General features: G+C 37.0%; 1 protein-coding gene across 14 annotated transcripts in view; it reads right to left on the reverse strand.

Annotated features, from left to right (window-relative positions):
• The window catches only part of LOC134226894 (protein O-mannosyl-transferase Tmtc3-like), a 741,179-nt gene that overhangs the window by 38,494 nt on the left and 675,540 nt on the right, over window positions 1-27,145 (reverse strand). The gene's annotated exons all lie outside the window — the stretch shown is intronic.

Genomic DNA, 27,145 nt, shown 5'->3' on the forward strand with positions numbered 1-27,145 from the left:
TATTAATTTGATACAATAATTTGAATACGGCTACGTTATGCACAAAAATGTTGAGCCTTCCAAATAAAGTACTGTGTACAACAGTATGTTCTTCATTTTCAAAACATATTTGGCGTAGAATAGTGTATGAAATCAAGGAACGGACGTCGTAGTATCATATAAAACATAAAAATTATGTTCGTTCGTCAGATGGACCCTGAAAAATATTTGGTAAATCGTACATAACTTTTGATAGAAAAAACATACACCTGAGATTTTTAGACACAAAGCACAATATAAGCTAAGCTTTCCATCGATGTATTAATATTCAAAATCGGTGGTTGCGAACCTGGCGGAAAAATACTAGGGAAAAAAAACAATCCAAGATGGCGGTCAAATTCAATATAATAGCCTCTATTTTTATTATTGCAAATTGAGGACACACTCTTCCTCTTTTCAACGGTTTGCTGATCTCCAAGATCGGTTGAAAAATGTTGGTGCTATGACAGTCAAGAATTGACAAAAATCGAGGGGTCCATAAAAGTGATTTCGTGTATAACTAACGAGGAGTCCATCTTCCTGACGAATTTAACTCGGATCTTTAATATATTCGCCGAAAGCTTTCGAATGAACATAAATTTAGGCATTTTTAAGAACCTCATGCAAATAGTGGCCCGGTCTCAGCGAGAATTACTCCAATGTGCTATTTTCATTAGAATTGAAAGCATACACTTATTTCACATTTCGATTTGTTGGCCTGTCTGCGTATTGTTTTGCAAAGATAATGCAATGATCAGAAGTAAGCGAGTTTACGGATAATCGTACCAACATTTTTCGAACAATCATGATGACAACAACAGTCTCTATACAATTCGGTTATTCACTTTCGCCAATCAATAAATTGTTCGAGGCACAAAAAGCTTAGGCAAGAAAAAAAGCATGAAATTTCATTTTCATTGGCCTATTCATTTAGAAACGCTCCGCCAGACGGGCCTTTACTTCGAGTACAACCGTCTCGTCAGCGTCGGGTGTTTGCCTGTTCACTGTTCGAAGTCATCAGTTCCAATGGGTATCAAACCGTCAGCAACCATTTCCACTTAGTCACGGAAATCTCGTTGCTCGTCAGACACGCTCAATTCAGATTTACCCCCATCTGTCTCCGCCGAAAGAAACGGTGGTACGATGCTCTAATCTCCACGTACATGGTGTGGAGAATAGGTCCAAGAACGCACTTATTAGGTTTTCTCGACAATTTAAATTTTTCAACTCGTATACAACGATGAGACTTAGTTTCAAACCCGTCTTGAAAACAAATATCATTAATTGATAATGAACCATTCCGAGTAATTAGCAAAAATTTAGTTTTGTACGATTCTCCCCTAGTTTGAAGAAGGAACGAGAAAATCCGACGAACGAATAATTGAGCTTTTCTTTTGTCTGCTGGGAAAATGAGTATAGGAAAGGTGCGCAGAGCAGTGATTTATGAGCAAATTGCGCCCAGCAATACATATTCAAACAAATGGGAAACGAAGTTCGGAACAGAGCGCATTCCATACCAAGTAAGGCCCAGGAAGTAATAATGAGGAAAAAATAGTCTTTCCGCAGGATAATGGTTCAAGAGGAAGCAGTAGGTTTGGAGGCATTATATATTAGACTTTAACAACTTTAAGAATAGTTTAGTTCTAGTTCGTCTAAGACGAATTAAGTACTGTCCATTTAATTCCACCAGTTAATTTTCGTTATCTTTGCAGATACGTATTTCGACCACAACTGTGTGGTCGTCTTCAGTGTCTTGTACTTGACTCGACTCGAAGTCGAGTCAAGTACAAGACACTGAAGACGACCACACAGTTGTGGTCGAAATACGTATCTGCAAAGATAACGAAAATTAACTGGTGGAATTAAATGGACAGTACTTAATTCGTCTTAGACGGTTTAATACATTCCACTAAACGAGCTTAATATATTTTTCTTAGTTCTAGTTGTCTACACATGCATGATCGTTTTTGTCTTTATGCTTGAAGTGGGGGCAAACTATATTGCTCTTCAGACGACTTTGCTGGTAGTTTAGTACAGTATATAAGGCGCATACTTGATTGGACTGGAGCTTGCTGGATATGAACGAAATCATAAATTATTATTTATCGATTATCCTTAGCAAGGCAAAGTTGAACGGAGGTTTCGATTTACAAGGACTTGTCCTGTCAGCGCATAGGAGTCAACAGCGGTATCATTATCATTAACGAAGATTGTCTCAACAATGAACACGAGCAAGCCAGCAAACGATAAATGGGAACTGGCAGAAAGCTGAGTGCATCTTTGTCAGTAGGTATACTCGATGCCGTGTAAAATTTCGATGAACCTCAAGCCTGATGTTCAAAGAGTCAGGTTCACTTGAAAGGGATTTTAATCAAAATATTGGAACGGTGTTTCTTGTCATCCGGCAGGTCGTGTCAAGTTGAAGATGCTTTGCGATTATTTGCAATTTGAACGAAACGTGCTAGCGAAGACAAGTTTCCTCGCTACGTGACAAGACTTTGTTCCAAAGGATATTAAACTCAAAACTTCATATAATTTCTCAACAGAATCAGGTGTCACAAGGGCACTCTCGGTTGACGGGTATCATCGTTAGCGACGCATCACGAAATTGAATGCGTCAAGGCGGCAATCCATCTCCGAAACAGCTAATCGATATCATAATCCATCATTTGAATAAATTGAAAAGTCTCGTCAAGTCAATGCTTTGTTTCAATCGAATTCCTGCATCGCACACCATGCAAGAAGCAAATCTGGCCGCCACGATGAAGACTACACAGCGGCTGCTACCAACAAACGATCCGCCAATCATGAAGATTGAATATCGAGCGAGCTTTTCCTTTTGCCTTCGAACAGGTTGCCGCAACCGTCGACGATGCCATCGTTGTAATCGCTGTGATTGACATCAGGGTTAATATTCTTCCCTGTGATGTACAGCGGCGCCCCCCCCTCTCACTTTCAGAATGGCATACGCATTCAAAATGGGCGTAGGAATGTATGTTGGCATTCGCATTATTAGAAGGAGTACAAAAAGACCCGGTGAAGTCCATGCGAGTTCAGAAGGAGCAGAATTTGACGTGACATGATGGGTTATTGACACATCGGGTCGTACCGCTGAGCATAACAGGAATGTTTCTTTGTTTAAATGGCATTTCTATTGTGGTTAGGGCGGACAACATGTTTGTGTTCATTATTAAGGCTACTGTAAGAAGGATTTTTTTGTGTTCTTATTAGGGAGACTTTCAGCCCGAGGCTGGATCGTCTCTGAAGAAGGATTTCAAAACTAATGAATAAAGTTGAATGCATAAAGTAAAGATTATATTGCATATAGTAAGTAAGTTCATATTGCACTTATGCTATTGAAAAATTTCGAAAACATGAAAAAAACTTTTTTTAAATTAGAGATGGTTGGACTGTTGTTTTTTCATTTATTTAGCAATTTTGTTAAGAGATAATTATTTTATGTGAAAATTAACGAAAAACTAAGTTCACGGCTTGTATACAGGACAACACCTGCCAGGCCAGAGCCTGTACAAATAAAAATTAGTTGGGTAATCTTCGTCACGATTTAACTCGCCTGATTTGAGATTTTTTCTCAATTATTGATTCATCTTGGGATTCACAGAGTTGAAATTTTACTCAACTATCGTCAAAAGTGTGTGACCCCAAAATAGCCTGAGCGAAACAGATTGACAGCAGCTTTCCGTGGGTGTATGTGTGTGTGAATCTATAAACACACGCTCAAGTTAATTTAATCAAACCTCACATTCCCCTTCTTCTCTAATTGTTGGGTTATTTGTGCGAGACAAAGATGAACATTGAACATGTTGCATTTGGGAGATCGATTAATTCCTTTGAGAACTGAGCCCCATAATAAATTTGTCTCGACATCGTAGTTTTCAATCGCAGACAACGATAAGGAAGTCAATACATTGAATCGTTTAAATGTTAAACTAAATTGTTATTTAGTGTTAAGATATCGGATTCTCGGCGGTCTTCTAGATGCGCTTTGTGATTTTCCAAACCACACACCATTTTCCAGCGGTCTTCCAGATGCCTTTTCTTTATTAAAACCATCAAATATTTTATTCAAAACTTGAATCAAATTCACCTTTTGAAATCAGCATCAAGACCCAATAAATAACCTGCCAGGATCGCCGAAATGTGTGACCCCAAAATGGCCGGAGCGAAATAGGCTTACAGCAGCTCTCCGTGGGAACGTGTGTAGGGTCACGGAGATCTGACAAGAAGAGGCCGAATCATGGCATGATGCAAACTGATAGAAAAGCACAGGTAGGTGTTAAACAATAAACAAACGATATCATACACAACCTTCACAAAAGGCTACTTAAAAGGGGTTAGGGACAAAAGGTCGAAAGGACAAAAGGTCGAAAGACAAAACGTCGAAAAGGACAAAAGGTCGAAAGGACAAAAGGTCGAAAAGACAAAACGTCGAACAGGGTCAAAGGTTGAAAGGACAAAACGTGGAACGGGACAGATGGTCGAAAGGGACATAAGTTTGAAATTGACAAGAAAATGGAACGGAGTGAATCAATCTCGCACCAGAGTTGCCCTACACAGTATAGTAAAAACCCTGCTCTTTTATTTTCACAATTTTTAACAATTAAATAAAATTCATTCAATAAGTACCACTAATAGATGGATATTTCAGTTTTCTAAATGTCACTACGATCAAATACACTGGCGTGTATTATAAGCCTGTATATTTTCAATACGTGCGCCTGCATGGCTGCGACGTGCACTATTTTGACAGATCGAAGTGACATTCAGAAAACCTAGATATTCATGTGTTATTGGCACTCATTGGATGAATTTTATTTAATTGTTTAAATAGTGTAAAATAGAAGAGCATTTTTGCCAACTGTATAGGTCATAGGCGTTATTTGTGCTTGAAGTTGAATGCATTTCATAAATTATTTTGGAATACACTCAACCCGTTATAATTTTTTGTCCCTTTCGACCTTTTGTCCTTTTCGACCTTTTGTCCCTTTCGACCTTTTGCCCCGTTCGACCTTCTGTGCCTTTCGACTTTTTGTCCTTTCGACCTTCTTTTTGTCCTTTCGACGTTTTGTCTTTTCAACCTTTTGTCCTTTCGACCTTTTGTCTTTTCGACCTTTTGTCTTTCGACCTTTTGTCCTTTCGACCTTTTGTCCTTTCGATCTTTTGTCATTCGACCTTTTGTCATAGATTCACTTAAAAGTATGAGTGCACTTTTCCCCAAAACACAATTTTATTGAGATCTATGGACTAAGCGTAAGCGTTTTGCTTTTATTTTAGCATACAAAACTTACAAAATAATTCTCTGCTAGATAGAAAAATTGCTTGAAGGCATATTTTTTCAAATTCTAGGTGATTCTTGATCCCGTTCTGGCATAATGGTAGTTTTTCATAATGACCATTTGATATAATTGTTTGGTTAGAGCAGTGTGATTTATGAATAAAATTTCTCAAGCCAATTCCGCTACCTTGTTTATATTATATGGACTATACATGATATAGACGCATGATTGCACGCCTTGGCAAATAAAGAAAGTTCTTGTAAAAACGGGAACATTTCAAATGTTGACACATATTGGCTAGATTAATCGGCTTTGAATTAATTTGACTGATTTATTTTTCATGTAAGGGTATGCAATTAAACTTTCCCATTGCGTCTTCCTTTCATTAGGAAAATTATTGTTATGAGAAGTTATTTTTTTTAAAGGAATCATATTGTTGTGCTCTTTTACAAACATCACTTCTGTTTATCGAGCATAGGCCCTTAGTTTATAAGAATCTGTGTCAAAAGGCCGATGGTCAAAAGGTCGAAGGTCAAAAGGTCGAAGTACAAAAGGTCGAAAGGACAAAAGGTCGAAGGGTCCAAAGGTCGAATGGACAAAATGTCGAATTTGTATCATAACGTCGAAGGTCAAAAGGTCAAAGGACAAAAGGCCGACAGGACAAAAAGACAAGGAATGAGAACGGAAAAGAGAGACGTAAGAAAAGAGTAATGAGCATAGATAAATGAGAAGTGAAAAGTGAGAAGTGAGAATTGATAAGTGCGAAATGAGAAGTGAGAAGTGAGAAGCGAATAGTGAATAGTGAGTAGTGAAAAGTGAGAAGTGAGAAGGGAACAGTGAGTAGTGAGTGAGAAGTGAGAAGTGCGTAGTGAGAAGGGAAAAATAAAAAGGAAGAAATTAGAAGTGGAAAGTTACTAGTGAGAAATGTGATATAAGGAGTGATAAAAATGAGAAGTGGAAAGATAGAAAGAAGGAGAGAGAAAAAATATACGGTAAGAAAGGAAAAAGAAGAATGAAGAAAATCAGAGGAAGAAAAAAGAACAAAAAGAAAGAAAGAAGAAGGAAGATGGAAGAAGGAAGAAGGAGAGAAGACACAAGAATGCAAAAAAAGGAAGAAGCAAGTAACAGGGAATGGAAAAATAGGAAAGAAATAAGGAACAAAAAAGAAAGAAATAAGTAAGAAAGAATGAAGAAAAAAGGAAAAAATGAAGAAAGAAAGAAGGAACCCTAGCAGCACACATGTTCCACATGAGTTACTGCAACTTATATGTGACCAGATTCAGTTACAATCAAGTTGCTGCAACCATTTTCGCCTGACTTGTGTTGCTCGGGAAGAAAGGAAGTAGAAAGAAGGATGAAAAGAAGAAGGAAAAAAGAAGGGATGAAGAAGGATGAAAGAAGAAACAAGGAAGAGAGAAGCAAAAAAGAATAAATGAACGAAGAAGGGAAAGAAAGAAAGAAAACAAGAAGAAAGAAAGAAAGAAGAGAGAAATAATGAAGGAAGAGAGAAGAAAGAAAGAAGAAAGAAGGAAGAAAAGAGGAAAAAGTAAGGAAAAAAAAGTAAGAAGGAAAAACGGAAGAAGAAGAATTAGGTAAGAAAGAAGGTAGAAAGAAAAATGAAACAAAACTAAAAAAGGCGAAAAAAACGAAGAAGAAAAAAAGAAGGAAGAAAGAAGTTAGAAGGAAGGAAGACACAAGGAAGCAAAAAAAAATAAGGTAGACAGAAGAAGCAAGTAACAAGGAATGACGAAAGAAAGATGGGGGAAATAAAAAAAGAAGGGTGAAATAAGGAAGTAAAAGGAAGAAAGAAGGAAAAAAGAAGTAAGAAAGAAGACAGAAGGAAGAAAGACGGAAGAAAGAAAGAAGCCAAAAAGAGTGAAGAAAGCAAGAAGGTAGAAAAACTGTTTCCTGAAAAACTGAAAAAAGAAAGAAAGAAAGGAGGAAGAAGGAAGAAAGAGAGAAGCAAGAAGTTAGAAATAAGGAAGATGAAATATGGAAGGAAGAAAGAAGTTAGAAAGAAGAAAGAATTAAGAAGAATGGAAGGAAAGAAGCATATGAAGTAAGAAGGAAGAAATAAGAAGGAAAAAGAAAGAATAAATAAAATAGAGATTAAAAGGGAAACAGAATAATAAAGACGGAAGAAAAAAGAAAAAAAAAATCTTAATTTCGACCTTTTGACGCATTTTTTTTGTTTCGACCTTTTGACCCTTCGATCTTTTGTCCTTTCGACCTTTTGACCTTCGACCTTTTGTCCTTCGACCTTTTGACCTTCAACCTTTTGTCCTACAACCGTTTATAATATTATAAAACTCTGGGTATTCTTTTGCGCCAGATGTTGTCTTCTTAGGTAAGACTCATGCTTGCTTTGAAACGAAGAATGAGAGAGAGAGAGAGAGAGAGAGAGAAAACGCATGGTTCATATCCTATCTTACCATCTTCCGGACAAATGCATTATTTGAAAGACAGGATTAATCTTTTTTGCTTTGAATTGAGCAAATGTACGACCTAAAGGAAGAGATCCTACCTGCTCTTACTTTAAATCATGAACAATTACTGAAACAAAGGAAGTAACCAATTCCTCTCTTACCTTCTGCCAGGCAAATGCATCTCTCAAAGACCGGATCATATTTACCTTTTTTTAAACCGAGAAAATGACCGAATCAAAAGAAAGACTCATATCCTCTCTTGCCTTGCGCAGGGCAAATGCATCCCTTGAAAGAGGGGTTCATTTCTCTCATTGTCGTCAACCTTGCAAATACCTGATTTTAAAGAAAAAGTCATATCCCCCCTTGCTTTCTGCCTATCAAATGTATCCTTCGAAAGAGAGGATCATATCTGCCCTTGCCTTATATCGATTGAATGCCCAAATAGAAAGAAAGAATTATGTTTTCTCTTGCCTTCTACCGGGCAAATGCATCCCTCTAAAAAGGGATCATATCTCCTCTTGCCTTCTGCCGGGCAAAAGCATCCCGCAAAGAAAGGATCATATCTCCCCTTGTTTTAAACCAACCTAATGACTCAATTGAAAAAAGTCATATTCTCTTTTGCCTGCCGCCAGTCATATGTGTCCATTGAAAGAAGATATCTGCCTTTTCCTTAAACCGAGCCAATGTCCGAATTGATAGAAGGATCACTTGTGCCCTTGTCAACGACCCAGTAAACCACATATCGTATATGGAATGATAAATTGTATCGCATATATTGCTATTTTCTTTCACATTCGTATATGACTGCTTATAAAAATGGCTAAAATATGAATAATATTGTATATGATACCTGCGTATGCAATATTTACGATTGCGTTTATGAAAGTCATAAACCTATATAAACAATATCAGTTTTATCGGATCAAATCGGAAATATCGTTTATGTATACAAATATTGTCATGCAAATCATATACCGATGTGTGTTGTACGTATATAGCTTCTACCTTCTGCGTGTTGAGCACTGAACCACTGAACCTTACAGATTAAATTAATTTCAAAATTACTTACTTTACTCCATCCGATCTGCCAAAATTCCGATTATTGCCGGTGTAATTTTGTGCTGCCAACCATTATCGCTCAATACCTGCAAACAACTAAAATGTAATTGAGCTGTAAACACAGCTCGAAAGTAAACACGGTAAAAGACATTACTGATGTTGACATTTCAGAATCGTTTATACGTGGGTTGAATCGTTTGGAATGATGCGCAGTCGTTGTTATGTATGAACATTATCAGGATAATCATAAGCTGTTATCATATACGATTCAAGCCACATTTGTACGTACAACAACAAGGCATCCGAATCGTATCAATGTAGTTCATGTCGTACACTGAAGCTCTTTTCAATAATAAATCTCCATCTAGATTATGATTGTCAAAATTTTGCTGCTTTTCAAGAGTTGCTGAGTAGCGCAAGGGTAGAGCACCAGCCTTTAGTTTCAGAGGTCAAATGTTCGAGACAGGGTTGTTACCATTTATTTTTTTCAAATATTCACTAAGTCGTATAAATGATCATGAAAACTCGAGAAAGTCCTTATTCAGCACGTATATGGCCTCCACTTTAGTAGGTATATAGCGATTCGGTGCATTATATACATAATATCTTATGTGTATATGATGATCTATATCAATAGCAATAAGTATAAAAATGTTGACTGGGGAGTAAATGGAGTCATATCTTCCTTTTTTATATGCTGGAAAAATGCAACCCTTGAAGAAGGTTATTTTGGAACTGGACAAAGTGTTATGATCTCCGAAAACCAATTCCCCGAATGCAATTTCCCCGAATGCAACAATTCCCTGAGAATAAAATATCTCCTACAAGTACACTTTTGCAATCGTCTGTATGCGTCCGAGAAAAGCAGCGTTTAAAGAAATGTTCAAGAGTGTTTTATTGTAGATTATCAGCTCAAGATCATTTGATAGTATTGGATGCAGAGTGTAAAATAATCGAAATTTTTTGGTGAAGTCCATTTTTCTTCATTTGTCAGTTCACTTCCGACACATTCATAGTCGGCTCTAGACAGTCAATATTCAGTTGAATATTAGTCATTGAATATTTATGCACATTTTACAAATTGATAAATTATCTGAAATCTGAACACGTTTCAAATGAGTAAAGTGATTTATCACACAGGACAGAATCCGATTTTCATCCGCGAGGCACTTTCAACGGTAAACATCAACATAAACAATGCTAATTATGTTTTTTTCTGCACATAGCGAACACACTCAGTGACAGTCGAATGAATGAGTTCGTGGAGTAGTCGTCTGACTATGTCATTCTATGTTTTGAATATTCATGCGATGGTTTTCAAAATTCGGACCGAAGTTGCTTCATGAAGATGAATATTTTAAGCTCTGATTGGATGTTCTTGATCCTCCAAGATGTGTTGAAAAATTATAAAAATAACAGAGTACATTGTATTCCAAGGTGGTTTTGTTTTAAATAGGGTGCAAAACAGCCGAACAGCAATTCTGATTGCGATTTAGTAATTATTTTTCTATCTTTGAAAGCAAACTCCTGTCCTGTATAAACTTTCTCAAAAAGTACAGTGGATGTGAATGTGAAACAAAAATATCGCGTTTGTCCGCAATGTTAAATGTGACTCCTTCTTCAAGAATAATGCATCTGCCCGGAATAGAACAATGGTAGATGTGTCCCATCTTTAGAAATAAGTGTTTCCCCAGAATTATGAATATTTTTATCAATCTTCCTTTAATAATATGTATCATCCTGGAATAAGATAATGCTGGATGTGATCCATTCTTTAAAAGGAGGCATTTTACTCGGAATAAGCCTTGCTAGGAATAAGGATAAATGTAATCCCTTATTTTGATGCAAGCGAATTTGGCCTGAATAAATAATATTTGAAAGTGATGAACTTATTTTTTCAATAAAAAGTCACATTTATAAAGGAAAAGGAAAGAAACCTTTCTTTGGAAATCATTTTGTTGGTGTTAATATTTTGATTTGAAAAATTGTTACTGTTTTTTTTTTAAGTTTTTTCGGAATTTGTAGTAGGAGGCTTAGGATAAATTGAATGTTAAGGATGAGTCTAAGATTCTTCTGATCAAAACATGATCATTGAAAACAGTAAATATTTTTTGAAGTAGGATTTCGTGCTTCAGGAAGCTTTTTTTTATCAATCGATCAACGAACGTAAAACGAGGCGTAAAACTTTTGACAAATTTATTTTCCGAAATTTCCATGCAATGCTCGGACTATCGTTTGGTTGCTGTTAGTGATTAGAAAGGCGCATTGTGGAACAGAAAATCGATTCTTTTCAGGATGAATATTTTATTAGAAGAGTTCATGCCAAAATGGCGTTGGTAACGGTTACGGTGGCGTCTGAGTGGAAAATCATCGAGTGACCGTCGGTCAGCAGTAACAGTCAAGTGAGATTTTAACGCAAAGCTTGGACTAACGTTTCGTTGTGGATAGTGAGCAGAAAGACGTATTGTCAAAAAATAAATCGGCCTTTTGCAGGACCAGCATTTCATGAAAAGAGAAGGTTTGTTAGATTCATTTGAAATTTTCTTTCAAGCTTTTGATTTTAGTTTTGTTGCTATTATTCATTAGAAAAGCGCATTATTCAAAACAAATCGATTATTTTCAAAACGATCATTTTATTCGAGAGAAGTTTGAGCTGAGATGAATTTTCATCAAAGTGAAAACATCATCCCTTGGCGATGACATAAAGTTACCGTCAGCACCAAAACCACAAACGCGTATCGGAGGGAGATGCCACAAAAATTTGTTCGCATGGATGACGTTGGCGCCAGCATCACCAAAATAAATTTTGTCTCAATATTCTGATTTTGGTTTTGTTGATGTAAGTGAATGAAAATGGATATTATTGAAAATAAATCGATTCTTTACAGGACCACCATTCTATACAAGCGAAAGTTGATCCGAGAAAATTTTTCTTCAATATAATGCAAAATATAATCTCTTGCCGACGGTAGAAAGTTGGCCCGCATCACAAGCGCACGCAAGAGGAAGACGCTGCAGTAAATGTATTTCAATGGATGGCGTCCGTGGCGTTTCACCGCAAATCATCGAGTAGCTGATATTCGCGTCAGTAGCAGTCAAGTACACACCTCAATTATTTTGCCGACCTCTTTTACCGTAATTTCGTCATAATTTAATCGAAATTCGGCAAAGTTGAGATCTACATGATGACTATGGGCAACAGGGGCAGAGCATTCTCAAGGGCCAGTTTATCTAGCCGCATTTGGGTTTTGGGATTAGAATGTGTAGAATGCAGTGAGTTTTTTCTTTCTTTATTTCTTTCTTTATTTAGTATTCACTTCATCGGACTGTACAGTCTTAATGAAGCCTGATGGAGAAAAGCCATATTGAGCGACTTTCCATGTAGCTAACTCAATATGGCGTAAAAACTCCATATCTTTTTAACATCATTACAAAATAAAACAATATAAAACATTTGACGTACGGAATACAAACATTCACTTATCATTAATAAAATGTTATTCCTAGGAAGGGTGTAGTCCATGTAGATCTGATTGATCGCGTCTCGTCTCGTCTCGTCATTGCATCATTGGTGAAGTCCGAGGCAATAAAAAAAAAGCAAAGGTAGAAAAATTCTCCACTATTGGGGTGTATGGACATTCACTCTTCTTCTGGTCCATGTCGACTGACTTGAAGCCTATTTTTGAAGGTTGCAGCAGACGTGTTGAAGTCAAAGAGCTCATAAAATTCATTGAAGCTCCTTGACATAAACCTAATTGGGTTATGTAATCCGTAATCGGTGTTCCTGGCGTCAAGTCTTAGGAACTCACGTTGTCGAAGGATCCGCTCCGGAGCATATAGGCCCAGTTGAGACAAAATGGCTGGCGAATCGGTCTCTCCTAACAATATTTTTGCAACGAATACAGCTTGTGAACATTTCCTTCTTTGCTCAAGTGTTTTGATTCCCAGAAGTCTACAGCGATCTTCATATCGCGGCAAATTCAAAGGATCACGCCATGGCAGACCACGTAAGGCATATCTGACGAATTTGTGTTGAATTGCTTCGATCCTAGCGATCCAAGTGGATTGATACGGACACCATACAACGGCATTCGATTCGAGTATTGACCTCACCAAGGCACAGTACAGAGATCGAAGGCATAGCGGGTCACGAAATTCTTTGGTTATTTTGAAAATAAACCCGAGCTGCCGGTTGGCTCTAGAGATCATGTCGTTATAGTGTATACGAAACGTGAGCGCCGAATCAAGTGTAACACCCAAATCACGAACTTGCGAAACACGAGTGAGAGTCTGATTTATCATTGAATAGTCGTAGTTAATGGGCCGTTGTCTGCGGTGGAATGATATGACGTAGCATTTCTGTACACTCAAAGTCAGAAAGTTGTTCGAGCACCATTCACCCAGGCAGTCGAGAAGTAACTGTAGATTTTCGCAGTCTTGCAAATTTTTCACAGTCATGTACAGCTTCAAGTCATCAGCATAGAATATTCGGCATCCATCTGGAAGCATTGTAGAGAGGTCGTTGATGAAGAGCAGAAATAAAAGCGGGCCAAGGTTGCTGCCTTGGGGCACGCCAGATGAGTTACTGAAAATGTTGGATGTTTCCGTTCCTATCTTCACCACAAGCTGTCGGTTCGTCAGATATGATTTAAGCCAGCAGGTGATATTTTGACCTATGCCAAGTTTCTCAAGCCGGGCAAGCAGTATTCCATGATCAACTCGATCGAATGCAGACTTGAAGTCGGTGTACACTGTATCGACTTGTGCACCGGAGTCCATATTTTGCAGGCATAATGATACAAATTGTGTTAGATTAGTTGCGGTCGACCTTTAGGATCAAATCCATGCTGACCCGCAGATCTATATACTCTACACGCTGCAAACAGTATGTCATTCATGATCATTCCACAAATTTTGGACCAAGACCAGAGGGATGTGATGCCTCGATACTTTTCAATGTCTCGCTTATCTTTCTTTTATGCACTGGAAACATTATGGAAAATTTCCATGATGAGGGGAACTTGCACTGACTTAGCGAATGGTTGAAAAGTAGTGTTAAAGGTGAAACCAATGCCTCGCTACACTTTTTGAAAACGCATGACGGAATACCATCAGGACTGGCGGAGAAGGAATACTTGAGTTTACTAATGGCTGAACTAACTTGCCGAGGAGTAATCTGCAGCTGTCTAAGGGTAGACAGAATGCTTGGAGTGTCTAGACAAGCACGTTCAATCTGCCTCGCTGATGCTTGACATACGTTGAAGGCATCCATAAAATGTGTTGCAAAAGATTGCATTTGTCTGCAGCAGTATTGGCGTACTTATCTCCCAGGAACATCTCGAACGGTAATCCAGTCTCTGTTCGCTTAGTGTTGACAAAACTCCAGAATAGCTTAGGGTTTCTTCGCAGATTATCTTGCATTCGCTGCGTGTACCTTCTGTACAAGAAACGATTGTAAATCCTATGATTATAGCTAGCACGATTGAATTGCAGCTTGGTTAACGGGCAGCGTAGTTTACAGTACTGTCTGAGCGATTTTGATCGTATTCGCTTGAGCTGTCGAAGGCGTGCATTACCCCAAGGAGGCTTAGGAGCAGGGCGATGAGGTGGAACAAATTCAGCTATGGTATCCAGCATGATGCTTGTAAAACGAGATACAGCATAATCGATCTCTAGAGTCTCTAGGAATCTCCAGTCAGTCTGATAAAGTGCATCAAGCAATCCTCTGTAATTTGCTTTTTTAAAGTCAAGGCGTGGCTCTTCAGGAAGCGGGATAAAAACTGGTTTGGACATGGATAAACTGATTTCTAGAGCGGGATGGTCGACGTCTAAGTTAGACATAGGTTCAGCTGCCTCTTGTAGCTGCTGCCTCTGCCTCGTCTGATAGCCAGGCTCGAAAATAGAACCATAAGTTTAGTACCAAGTTACTAAACAATGGTCGAAGAATAGTTCATTCGAACGTAATCGTAACGTAATGACATCAATAAAAGATAACGTTCTACGCTGTCGCAATAAATTGCTATACGTTATAGCCAAACTGTGCAGCCCATGTAGGTCCTCTCGAAAACTGGCCGTGTTTGCCAATTTCAATTTTGATCAGAATTATATCCTGGGGGAATGAATGAATGAATTTCTGGGAGAGTTCAAAATGAATTCAGATTGAATTCAAATGGATTCAGAATGAATTCCTGGAGAAATCAGAATGCATTCTTGGGGGAATTCAGAATGAATTTCTGGGTGATGAATTCTGGTTAAAATCAGGATGAATTCCTGGAAAAGAATCCAAATTCCTCCAGGAGCTCCAAGAAGATTTTCCAGGGGAATTTTGAAGGAATACCTGAAGAAACTTTGAGAGGAATTCCTGGTCTAACTCCAGGATGAACTCCTCGAACTGTGAAAGGAATTCCAGGAGGATCTTCAAGATGAATCCCTGGATGAACTTCGGAAAGAATTTCTTTAGGAACTTCAGAAAAAACTCCTGGACAAGCTAGAGGAGAAATTTGCTGGAGTTCTTCCTTGAATTTTCTTTTCTAAATTCCTTCATGAGTTTCTTCTATTGTGCTTCCTGTAGTTATTCAAAGAGTTCCGCTATGAATTTCTATTGTAGTTTCTAAAGAAATTCCTCCTGGAATTCACCCAGAAGTTTTTTTCTAAAATTCCTTCTGGAATTCCTTCAGAGAGACGAGAAACCTCTTGGAATTCTGTCCTCCGGATGTTTCGCTGGGAACTCCTCCAATAATTCCTAGATTTTTTCCATAAATTCTTCTTGGAATTCTTGTACTTCTTCCTGAAAATGCTGCAGGTGTTCTTCTTCGAGAGTTCCTTCTGGAACCCTACTCTAGGAATTATTCTTGAACTGTCTCCAAATATTTCTACTGGAATTCCTGAAGAAACTTCTCATGGAAATCCTCTTGGAACTTCTTTTGGAATTTATGCAGGAATTCACATCTTTTTCCTGGAATTCCTTCAGGTATTCATCAACGAATTCCTGCTGGAGTTACTTCAGCAATATCTTCCAGGAATTCCCTCAAGAATTCTACTAGGTTTCAGGAGTATCACTGGAAATTCCTCCAGTATCTCCAATGGAAATCTTTCCAAAAATTGATCTGATAATTATTTAAGATCTTCAATGAAAGTCCTTCCAAAACAAACAAATTCCCCATAATTTCAAAAGAAACACTCACAGTTCATCAACAGCCTGTAATCGCATATCTGTCCCATTTAACAGGAAATCCAATGAGATAAATATTAGGTTACAAGCAGTAAAGACGCATCGAGCAAAAAATACAACAATTAAATGCGCGCATGAGTAACTTTTTCCAAGTAATCATCATTGACGACGTTTACGCTACAGCAAAAATCGATCAACATCGTCATTTATCATACCAGTTGTTTTATTCTCTTAGTCATCTGTCAAACTTCGAATGACTTTTTCTTCAATGAACATTGTTGTTATCGTCGAGAATTCTCCCGCTATGTTTGAAATTGTGAAAAAGGTACGAGCCGTAGTAGTTCTTTTCCGGAGATCAACTGTGAAAAACGATTTTCTGCAAAAATATGTCCGTTCTGAATTCGAAAAAGAATTTTAATTAGTGGCTGATGCCAAGGCACGCTGAAATAATTCAAGCCCTCGAATCTGTTCAAGCTGTTGTGGAACTACAGTTTACGTTGGAACAATTATCAAATCAAGCCACAGAAATTTTCCGCCAGTATTTCGATGCTTTTAAGGAATGGATCAAAGAGAGACGATCCAAATACGCCGATCTTTTTGCTTTTTCGAAAAATTCTGCACAAACAGACAGCAAAAAGGGAGGAACGGAACTATCCGGCTGGTTCTCAGTGGCCATTACATGAAAATGTAATCTGCCTTCAGTAGTCGATTTTTTAACATCCCACAGATTGTTCTTTGAAAAAGACAATGGTTAAACATTTGGGTTAAGATTTGGTTAAAAAACGGCTGAGATCTGGATGCTGGAAGTTTCCGTTCCACGTTTTTGCGACAACATATAAGTATCTCGAATACAAATTTACTATTGACCAGTGTTATGGGTGCCTAGCAACTCCCCACCTACTATGCACTTAACCAGCAATGTTTTCAAATCTTCTCTCCAAAATCATGATCAGTGGTTGGTTAAGGTATGATACGAGCAACAAGTTACTTGGTGGGTACCACAAACACCTCTCTCTATTCTTGTTCAACCAATAAAGAATGCAGAGTCAGGTCCATTGTGGAGTTAAATGTTTGACTTTAAATAAGAAATTGGGTATTAATCCTGTAAATGAATAAAAACTCAACACGAAGTAAAATCATTACGACACCTCGGTCATCATTTTTCCCTTAAACCAAAAACCCAAAAAATAAATCGGAAACAATTTTGAAAAAAATGTCGTTGACAACGGTATTAATTTTAAATTACGCAGGTACTGGGATTGGACTAAACTAAACACTCCCCCTAAAAATTAGAAATTTCCCATAAAAAAGTAGAAAATTGCCAATAAAGAAATCAGGGTATGAGCAATAAATAAATATAAAATTTCCGCAAACAAAACAAATTTCTATAAACAATGAAGAATTTTCCAAAAAAACAAAAATAAATAAGCACTTTTGAAAGCAAAAATTGCAATTATAAAAGAAGAATTTTTCATACAAAAATCAAAATGTTCCACGAAAAAAATACAAAATTTCCATAAATAAATCAATATTAACAATAAAAAATTACAGAATTTTCCACAAAATAAACATATTTTTTCCATAAAAATTTAAATTTTTCCCACAAAATCTATATAATAAAAATGAAATGGTCTGTGTTCGTATCCGCATAACTCGAAAACTGCTGGATGGATTTTCTTCATCCCTTCAGCAGATATGTTCGTTACCGCTTCCGACGGGTTTATATAATATTTCCTCATGCAGAAATCACGAATAAGGTTGATCAAATCATGAAAAGCTAAAATTAAGAACCGTATGGAAATTTCGCATGGGTAGTTCACAACGCGCATTTTCGTCTACTATGCAGGACAACGTCTGCCGGGTCGACTAATGATCAATAAAGAGCGATAAAAAATAAGAAAATTTCCAGAAGATCGAAGTGTGTCGCGTGCAAATGAGGATGTCAATTTTTGACCTCTCATTTTTTTTCTGCTGAATTTTGCAACGATAATTTTAATTTTCTTTTTGTAAAATGTGCAGTGTGAAGTGTGCAGATTGTATTTGGATATGTGTTCATGTGATAGTGATCTGTTCCAACAACTCCAACAAATATGGAGTGGTGTCAATAGCAAGGCCATTCCGAAGTTTGCCTAGCGGACATTTCAATTGGCATTCAAGAACGTCGCCGTTGGCGTTGGGGGACTGATACCATCAAAGGGAATAAGATGTCCCTGATCGGAGGCGATAGCAGTGACGAGTCATCAGATGCGATTCGAAATCTCGAGCGAATGTGGACAGCAAATGGGCAAATTTAATCGGTGAGGAGGTTCTAGTTATTTTTATGCTAATCAAATTATTTGATACTAAATACGTACAGGGCATCGTTTGTTGCTATTGCCGCGGATACTGTGGGAGTCCCAGGTATCCGGTTCAAGCTTTAGCTAGCAACGGTGGCTCTTCTTGACCTTCTACGCCCCGAGTAGTTAGTACGAATAAGGGCGTCCTTGTGATGTTTTGCTGTACCTGTTGTGGATAGCTAGTACATTCCCATTCCCTACACTTCCTGAAGACTCCTTTGTACTTCAGGAGTGAATCCTTTTTTACAGTACTAGTATTCGCAACAAAAAGGGCACCATTACGGAGCATGAGATTTGATCAAATTATTCGTAGTACTGCCTGTTCAACGCCCCCGGTTGGGTGAGGGATAGAGGATGACATACACACACACACACATAAAAAAATAAGAAAATTTCTATAAAGAAAAATAAAAAAGCAATCAAACTGTGCTTTTTTTTTCCATATATGACCCCTTCTTTAAAAGCGTTTAAAGTTTATGTAAAATTTCATCAGCTTTATTGCTTTCTTCTATTTTTTATGGAAATTTTCTTATTTTTTTATTGCTCTTTATTGATTATTTTGTGGATATTTTTATATTTTTTATGGAAAAAAAAAATTATTTTTGTGGTAAATTTTGTAATTGTTTATTGCTAATATTGATTTATTTATGGATATTTTGTTTTTTTTGTCGTGGAACATTTTGATTTCTGTATGGAAAATTATTTTTTTATAATTGCTATTTTTGCTTTTAAAAGTGCTTATTTATTTTTGTTTTGTGAAATTTGTTTAATTGTTTATGGAAATTTTGTCTTATTTGTGGAAATTTTATATTTATCTATTGCTCTTGCTCTAGCTCTTGAGTATTCCTTTTAGCTATGTAGGTTTTCTTTTAACCTGCGCTTAATGAGGAAGCGTCATTATCAGTATAATGAAAAAATAAATTTTCCCGTACTAAATTGCATGCAAACTTGAAACGGCTTGTGCTAAATCAGTTTTAATCCAATTGAGCTCAAATTTTCAGAGGACACTCAGAACATAATAAAGAATCAGATGAGCGCTGTGGAGCATAAACGATTTTTTGAACCACCCTATCATCTATCTATCTATCTATCTTATCTATATAAAAATGAGTTTACATTTCCTTTGAGGCAATATAACTCACGAACGGACGGGCCGATTTGCAAGATTTTCTCACCAATCGATTTGTCTTGAGCTCTGCTGTGTTTATATATACAAAGAGTTTACAAATTTGACGGGAAATGTTGGAAATTCGTTGAAATACAAAAAGTGAGTTGTAAGGAAATTCAATGCGATCGCGCGTAAATTGATATAGAGTGCCGCGTCGCAATCAACTTTTAAAATGACATTTTGATCGCAAAACGTAAATACAAACCCGAGGGTACGTTCTGCTAGTAGTTCATATACTTTACTATAGTTGACCCGGTAGTCGTTGTTCTGCTTAGAAGGCGTAAATGCGCGTCGTAAACTGGTTGGGGTTCTACCAAGCCGCACCAAGCGGCTTTTTGACTGATTTGTGATTTTTTGTTTGTAAAAGGAAAGTAAAAATCTTCTCATATCAATTCATACATCAATACCCGTCGGAGATAATAATGAACTGTTTTGATGAAAGAATGAAGAAAATACATCCCATTGCAGTACAAACAAGTTGTCCCCATTGCATTCTGATCGTTTCACAGCTTCAGCACTCAGCAGCATGGGCAGTACATGGAGGCGCATGGTACCTCGTGTGTTAGTGTCATGAAGTCCTTTGCCAAATTGTTAGATTTTTCATCCAATGCGGAACGTTTCAGTTTCCCATACCTGCCTCCTTCCCTGCTATTCAATACTTTACCTCCTGAGTTACATAATTTTTATATTAGATTTGTTATATCAACTTAAAACATGATAAATATAAGGCTTTTCCACCATACTTTTTATATTTATGAATTAAAAACTTGCCCCGTGCGGGGACCATCCTGATACTAAGAACCTGGAATGAATTATTGGAGAATGAGATAACCGTGTCAATGATCGGATACACAACTAACAAGCTTATGCACAGTTTCAGGAAAACTGTTTTGGATTTTTATAGATGCTCCCAATCTTTCAACATAAAGGACATCTTTTACAGCGCTTGCAACGAAAGTATATTTTGGAAAAAAATGAAACTCGAAAAGGCTGTAAGATTTTTTTTCTTATCTTTAATAAAGTGCTTTTTTTTATCTACAGATTAAGTTCAACACCGGAGGCTGTAAGAAGCTTTTCCAACTCTCGTTTAAGGACATGTTTATTGTTTATTTATTAGGAAGAGTTTAGGGCAGGTATTCCAAAAATATTGTATTGTTCCATGAATTTGAATTTAGAAATATTGTAGTTGGAATGTTTTCGGTAAGTAGAGTTATTTCATTGGAAGTCGTCGTTGCTTTCGTGATTGACAACCCAGATCTAATTATGGTTAGATTCCATTTCAAAAGCCAGTGTGGTTCGAATGTCTCAAGCTGTCTGTTTGCATACGCCATTCACTTTGCAAGCTTCACTTTGCAAGTGAGATTAAGCATCCTCTGATCTGACAGTAGACTTACTCAACGTCGGAAAATGGCTGATTGACACTCAACACCTATTGCGTCCTGGCCTCCGTTCACAACCGACGAGCGACACGAGGCGTGCTCATTGTGTGTTTGTGTCTGCGTGAGAGTAGGAATTTATTTCAATTAGCCACATGAAAGCAAATCACCGGGACCAAGTCGGATTGCTTCGAGCGTGCAATGCCACTTCCTAAACAACCACATCACTCTACTTATGCGAACGGACAGCAAGTTGAGGCGTTTCCACCACACGGACGACGGCAGATCCCACGTCACATGACTGGGAGTTGGGCGTATTTGCTTGGTACCGGTTGGAGGAACTTGAATGTCTAAGCTAGAGCTGCCGGTATTTGTTGTGGTGTGCTCTATTCACACACATCCACATTCATACTTATAGTTGGGTAAGCCGGTGCCGAGAAACCGACGGTAAACAGGCATTTATGGCAATTACTTTTCAATCTTCTGTCTGATTTAGCATTTTCGCATTTACGCCTTGGCTTCGGTGTTTGATCCTGGAAAAGCTTTATACATGCTCTTTCTCTTTCCGCTTCCGGCTTTGGGAAGACTCGAAGCTGACTCCAATATTTCTCAACACTGTTTTCTCTTTATAGGGAACAGCAAGCTGTCGAATTCACCTAAGCCCCGGAAGGGGGTTAGCAGCTTGATATGTCAAAAGGTGGGGAATTCTCGACGTCATTCCCATTCATTGGAAAGTCGAATCGTTAATACAGGAGTATCGTGACTAATTAGGAGTACAATTGAGAGTAATCGATGAATTTGTCATGCGATCATAGGTCTAGTGCCTGGTAATTTGTTAGTTGCTATTTATATCTAAATGTGAATAAGTGATGATTAATTCGTGATTTCTGTATGTACTGAAGTCATCTCATGAAAACCCTCATCAAAAGTGTATCAAAAAGATGTTTTGTTTAAACTTTCAACTAAGACCTCAACGACAACGACATTGGAGGCTCATATTCCTTTGTTCAAGAGGAAAACGGTCCAGATTAACCAACTCAAGGCAACAACGAGGCAACCCTACCCGACAACGCAAATCAACAAGAAAGCTCAAGCATGAGGAAAGCGCCTGATTTACATATAAAACGAAAGCGATTTAAAAACCAGCGAGGGCAGCAATTTCTCTTTTTCATGTGGCCCTTTCTTAGGCAAAGAATGGCGTGGATTTGTTTCCCGCGCTCTAGTTTCATGCTATCTACTTGATGCTGGAGTTTTCATGAAGGCTTCACTTCAAATTTTATCCCAAAAAGACATAGAAGATGAACCAAAGGATGATGCTTACTGTCCACGTAAAGAGCTTTGTATTTAAGAGCCAGTAAAATCGTGTGTTTTTATTTTTTTAATTGACTTAGTACATTGCTTTCTTTCACAAGTGTAAAGGACACAAATTTTGGTCATGATTTAGGTTCGTCTAAATTAGATTATTGTCAAAGCTATTCCATTCTCCAAAACAAACTAATTGCGTCACATTTGATTGATCGCCATTTCTGCCTGTGACAGTAACCCACTTTTCGAACAATTGAAATTCGGAAAACATCGTCAAACAAAATCCAATATACCATCAAACCCTTTACGCTGATGATAGTGTGCTGCCGTTCGGTTTCACAATACTTTTTGCCAGTCCAATAACTCTCGATGACCAGGCAAAACTGTCTCCGAAAGCGCATCGACGTTGTCGTAGCTCCCGCTAGTTGGTCGCTTGGCTTGCTTCACGTGAAAAAAGAAAAACAAACGTTTCGCGTTCACATAGCTTCATCGCTTTTTAAGAGGATAAGATATTGTTTTAATAAATCTTCATCCGGAGCAGAAAACGACGGCAACGACATCCCTTTCAACCGTCACTTCACTGCGAAGGACGGTACTGTGGGTATATCAAATGGTGAAAATAAAGTTTCCTGAATCCTTGATGAACTCAGGGTAGAAGCATTTGCTAGAGTTTCTTTTCTTTGTTGGCATTACATCTCCAGCAATGTCCAATGCTGCTTCGCAGTTTAGTGTTAATTAAACAGTTACTACAGTTTCTAACTGAAATGTTTCTAAGCCGAGTTACAATTTTTGCATTTGTATTTAATGAAGCTAACACCCACCAATGCCCATCAGGGATGACATGAAAAATACGAACTCAAAAATTTTCCTAGACCCAGTTTCCTTCAAAGCAAGATTTAAAAAAACCATAAATTGTGACCAACAACTGTTAGAAAATTCCGCAGTGCCAATCGTAGCAAACAAGGATGGAAAAGGGTTGAGCATTTTCGCCGCGACTTTTCCGAAGAAGGAAAACGATGATTCGTCGGATATTGTTCTACAAGTCCCACTTCCAAGTGCAAGAAAATTGCCACTGGGAGCAGCGAGTCGTGGGTGGTTGGGCAAACATTCCAACAAGTTTTCCGCTTTTTGTAGCCTCCTCTTTCTCTCATCACGTCGGTGTTGTTTGGTGGCGGCGGCGGCGATCGGTGGTGTGAAATAACCAGAAACACAAAAACGCTGCTGCGGAATGATGACGTGAAAAAATGCGCCAACTGTTTGGCTGCCGGGGTTCGAACGGAGAATCTCCCGTCTAGTGGAGCGAAGTGGTTGAGTGTTCTTTGTGTTGGTATGTGTGTGTGTGTCCGGCGGTCATTTCATTTCGAAGGATGGATGAAGCGTGACGAAGGATGGCGGCCCTGAGGGAAATTCCTTCATCATCAATCATCGGGTTTTAGATGATGAGTTGTATGTTGCTGGAATTGTTGTGTTGTTTATAGGAAGAGAAAAAAAGATATTTCCGGATCGAGGACAGTAGGGTAGACTGCAATTGTGAAAATGGGTCATTTTACTTAAGATCGATGACGTGACGATAAATTGAAAATATGAACTTTAGATTCAATCATGGCACAATCCTTCCCATATTATTCAAAAATATGAAAATAAGTCAACACAAATTAATTTTTCTTGACCAAAATGAGCAATTAGAATATCAACTAGCAGCACTCGTCATTTAAATCTAAATGCAGTATTGTTCATCTTTTTTTGTGGGGTTTTACCCTTCATTCATTAAAAGTAATGTGAGCCAGATTATCCTCTGTCATAATCAAAAAAAATCACCAAACTGGCAGATTTACAAATCTCTTAATCTCAATTATCTTATGAATATTTTCAATGGGAATTCTTCTTAAGTTCGCAAGGAGAAAGATCCGATTTTTAACAGCAAAGTCAGGAAAAAATCCATTTGTGGATTTTTCTCGTGAAAACGAATAAATTTCCTGTGAGGAATTTTCTGGACAATTTCTTCTTACTGGAAATTTTGGTAATTTCCAAGTCAAAATCTTCGTGATTTCTACGAGAAATTCTTGGTAATATTCAGGGACAGTTCCTCGGAATTTCGGAAAACACTGTTTTCGCTGGAAATTCATCGGGAATCCCATGAGAATTATTGTTATTATGTCTTTACCGAGAAGACTTTTGAAAAATTCTTCGGATACATGCAAAGGAAAAGATTAATTTTCCACACTATTTTCCAAAGTAATCGAAGTCTATTTCTACGGAAAATTCTGTGGTTTCTGCACGGTTAATGCTTTGTGTAAGAAATTGGTTTATCGTAAGACGAGCTTGTTCTACACGAGAAAGGCCGTCTTCAGCGTCTCGTATTTGACTCGACTAGTACGAGTACGTGACGCAGAAGGCGTCTTTACTTTGAGGTCGCAACGTATCTGTGAAGTTACAATTCAAGTGGTGATATTTAATGAGATAGTATACTAACTCGTTTCAAAGCCAGTGAAGACTTTCCACTAAAAGCTCAACATAATTCTCTTATCAAGAATTGGGCTGAATTTTTATTGGACTGATTTAGAAAACCTATTTTTTCATTTAAATTATCTAATCTTATTCCATGAACATTACTTCTGAAACCTTGTTGAATGTAACATATTGAACTCCAAATATCAAACAGTAAACATCAAATATCAAGAATCAAAAATCAAAAACTAAATATCAAATACACAATATTTAATATCAAATATCGAATACCAAATATAAAATATCAAACGTAAAATATCAAATACATATACATAAACATTAATTTCTGCCTGTCTGAACCTTATAGACCCCGAAACTACTGAACCGATTGGCGTGAAAATGTGTATGCAGAGGTTTTTGGGGCCGGGGAAGGTTCTTAAGATGGTTCGAGACCCCTCCCCCTTTGGAAAAAGGTGCTCCCATAAAATGAAATAACAATTTCTTCATAACTAGAGAACTAATCAAGAGAAATTAAATCTGGCATATGAAGGTTTTGGAGGCTATGTTTCTGTGGTGGTTCGAAATCCCTCCCCCTTCTGAAGAGAGGGGCTCCCATACAAATGAAACTAAAATTTCTGCATAACTCGAGAACTAATCAGAGGATAAATCAATTTTAGCCGAAACGAAGTTCGTCGGGTCTGCTAGTATAAAATAAAAAATATCAGATATCCAATATCCAATACCCGAAATCCAATATCAAATATCAAACATCAAATATGGGTTTCCAAGATTACCAATCCGGAGATCGCGAGTTCGATTTTCTGTCCGGTCTAGGATTTTTTTCTCTTTTTTAAAAAACTTATGTTATTAGGTATTTGTTATAGTTATAAATTCATCACGACCGGTATACACAGGATTTTATTTTTACACGATCTTTTTTCGCTCGTGTTTTTATCGTGTGAAGTCACACCACCAAACTCTTCGCAACATGTTTCAAAAAATCCAGGATAAATCAAAGAAAAATCACACGACAATTGATATGCATTAAACATTTAGGATGAGTGGAAAATTGAGAAAATATAAATCGTGTAAAAACAGAATCCAGTGTATATCAAATATCAAATATCAAATATCAAATATCAAATATTAAATATCAAATATCAAATATCAAATATCAAATATCAAATATCAAATATCAAATATCAAATATCAAATATCAAATATCAAATATCAAATATCAAATATCAAATATCAAATATCAAATATCAAATATCAAATATCAAATATCAAATATCAAATATCAAATATCAAATATCAAATATCAAATATCAAATATCAAATATCAAATATCAAATATCAAATATCAAATATCAAATATCAAATATCAAATATCAAATATCAAATATCAAATATCAAATATCAAATATCAAATTTCAATCATCAAATATCAAATATCAAATATCAAATATCAAATATCAAATATCAAATATCAAATATCAAATATCAAATATCAAATATCAAATATCAAATATCAAATATCAAATATCAAATATCAAATATCAAATATCAAATATCAAATATCAAATATCAAATATCAAATATCAAATATCAAATATCAAATATCAAATATCAAATATCAAATATCAAATATCAAATATCAAATATCAAATATCAAATATCAAATATCAAATATCAAATATCAAATATCAAATATCAAATATCAAATATCAAATATCAAATATCAAATATCAAATATCAAATATCAAATATCAAATATCAAATATCAAATATCAAATATCAAATATCAAATATCAAATATCAAATACAGTGTTGACCCGATTATGTTACTCCCCAATTTTGTCTACCCCCGATTTTTTCTACCCCCGATTTTATCACGTTTTCGACCCGATTTTATCACGTCCCGATTTTATGACGTTTTCGACCCGATTTTGTCACCCCAAAAAAATGTTGTCATTCTTTTTATTTTCGTAAATAATACCACAAACAACATTGATTTTCATGAAATAACTTTCACCGCTTATAGTTTATTACGAACGACTTCTGAGTACCTGAGAAATATTCTGTAAGCAATTTCGACAAGAAATAACAGGTACCCATCACGCGTTTGGCCTTTCCAAGGCATAAAATGATTCATATTTGTGGAATGAATTAAAAAATTGGAAATATCAAATATCAAATACAGTCAAACCTCCATGAGTCGATGCTGAAGGGACCGTCGACTCATGGAAATATCGAGATGTGGAATAGAAAATCCTTGGGAAGCTGATTGAAGGGACCATCACAGTAACCCAGAAAATATTTTTTAATATGGCATAATTTGCTTCCATGAGTCGATATCGAGTCATGGAACATCGACTCATGGAGGTTTTACTGTAGCAAAAAGCAAAAAGCCAATAGCCAATAGCCAATAGCCAATAGCCAATAGCCACAGCCACAGCCAGCCACAGCCAACAGCCAACAGCCAACAGCCAACAGCCAACAGCCACAGCCACAGCCAACAGCCACAGCCACAGCCAACAG

This window comes from Armigeres subalbatus, chromosome 3 (genome assembly GCF_024139115.2).
Source record: "Armigeres subalbatus isolate Guangzhou_Male chromosome 3, GZ_Asu_2, whole genome shotgun sequence".
Taxonomy (NCBI): Eukaryota; Metazoa; Arthropoda; class Insecta; order Diptera; family Culicidae; genus Armigeres; species Armigeres subalbatus.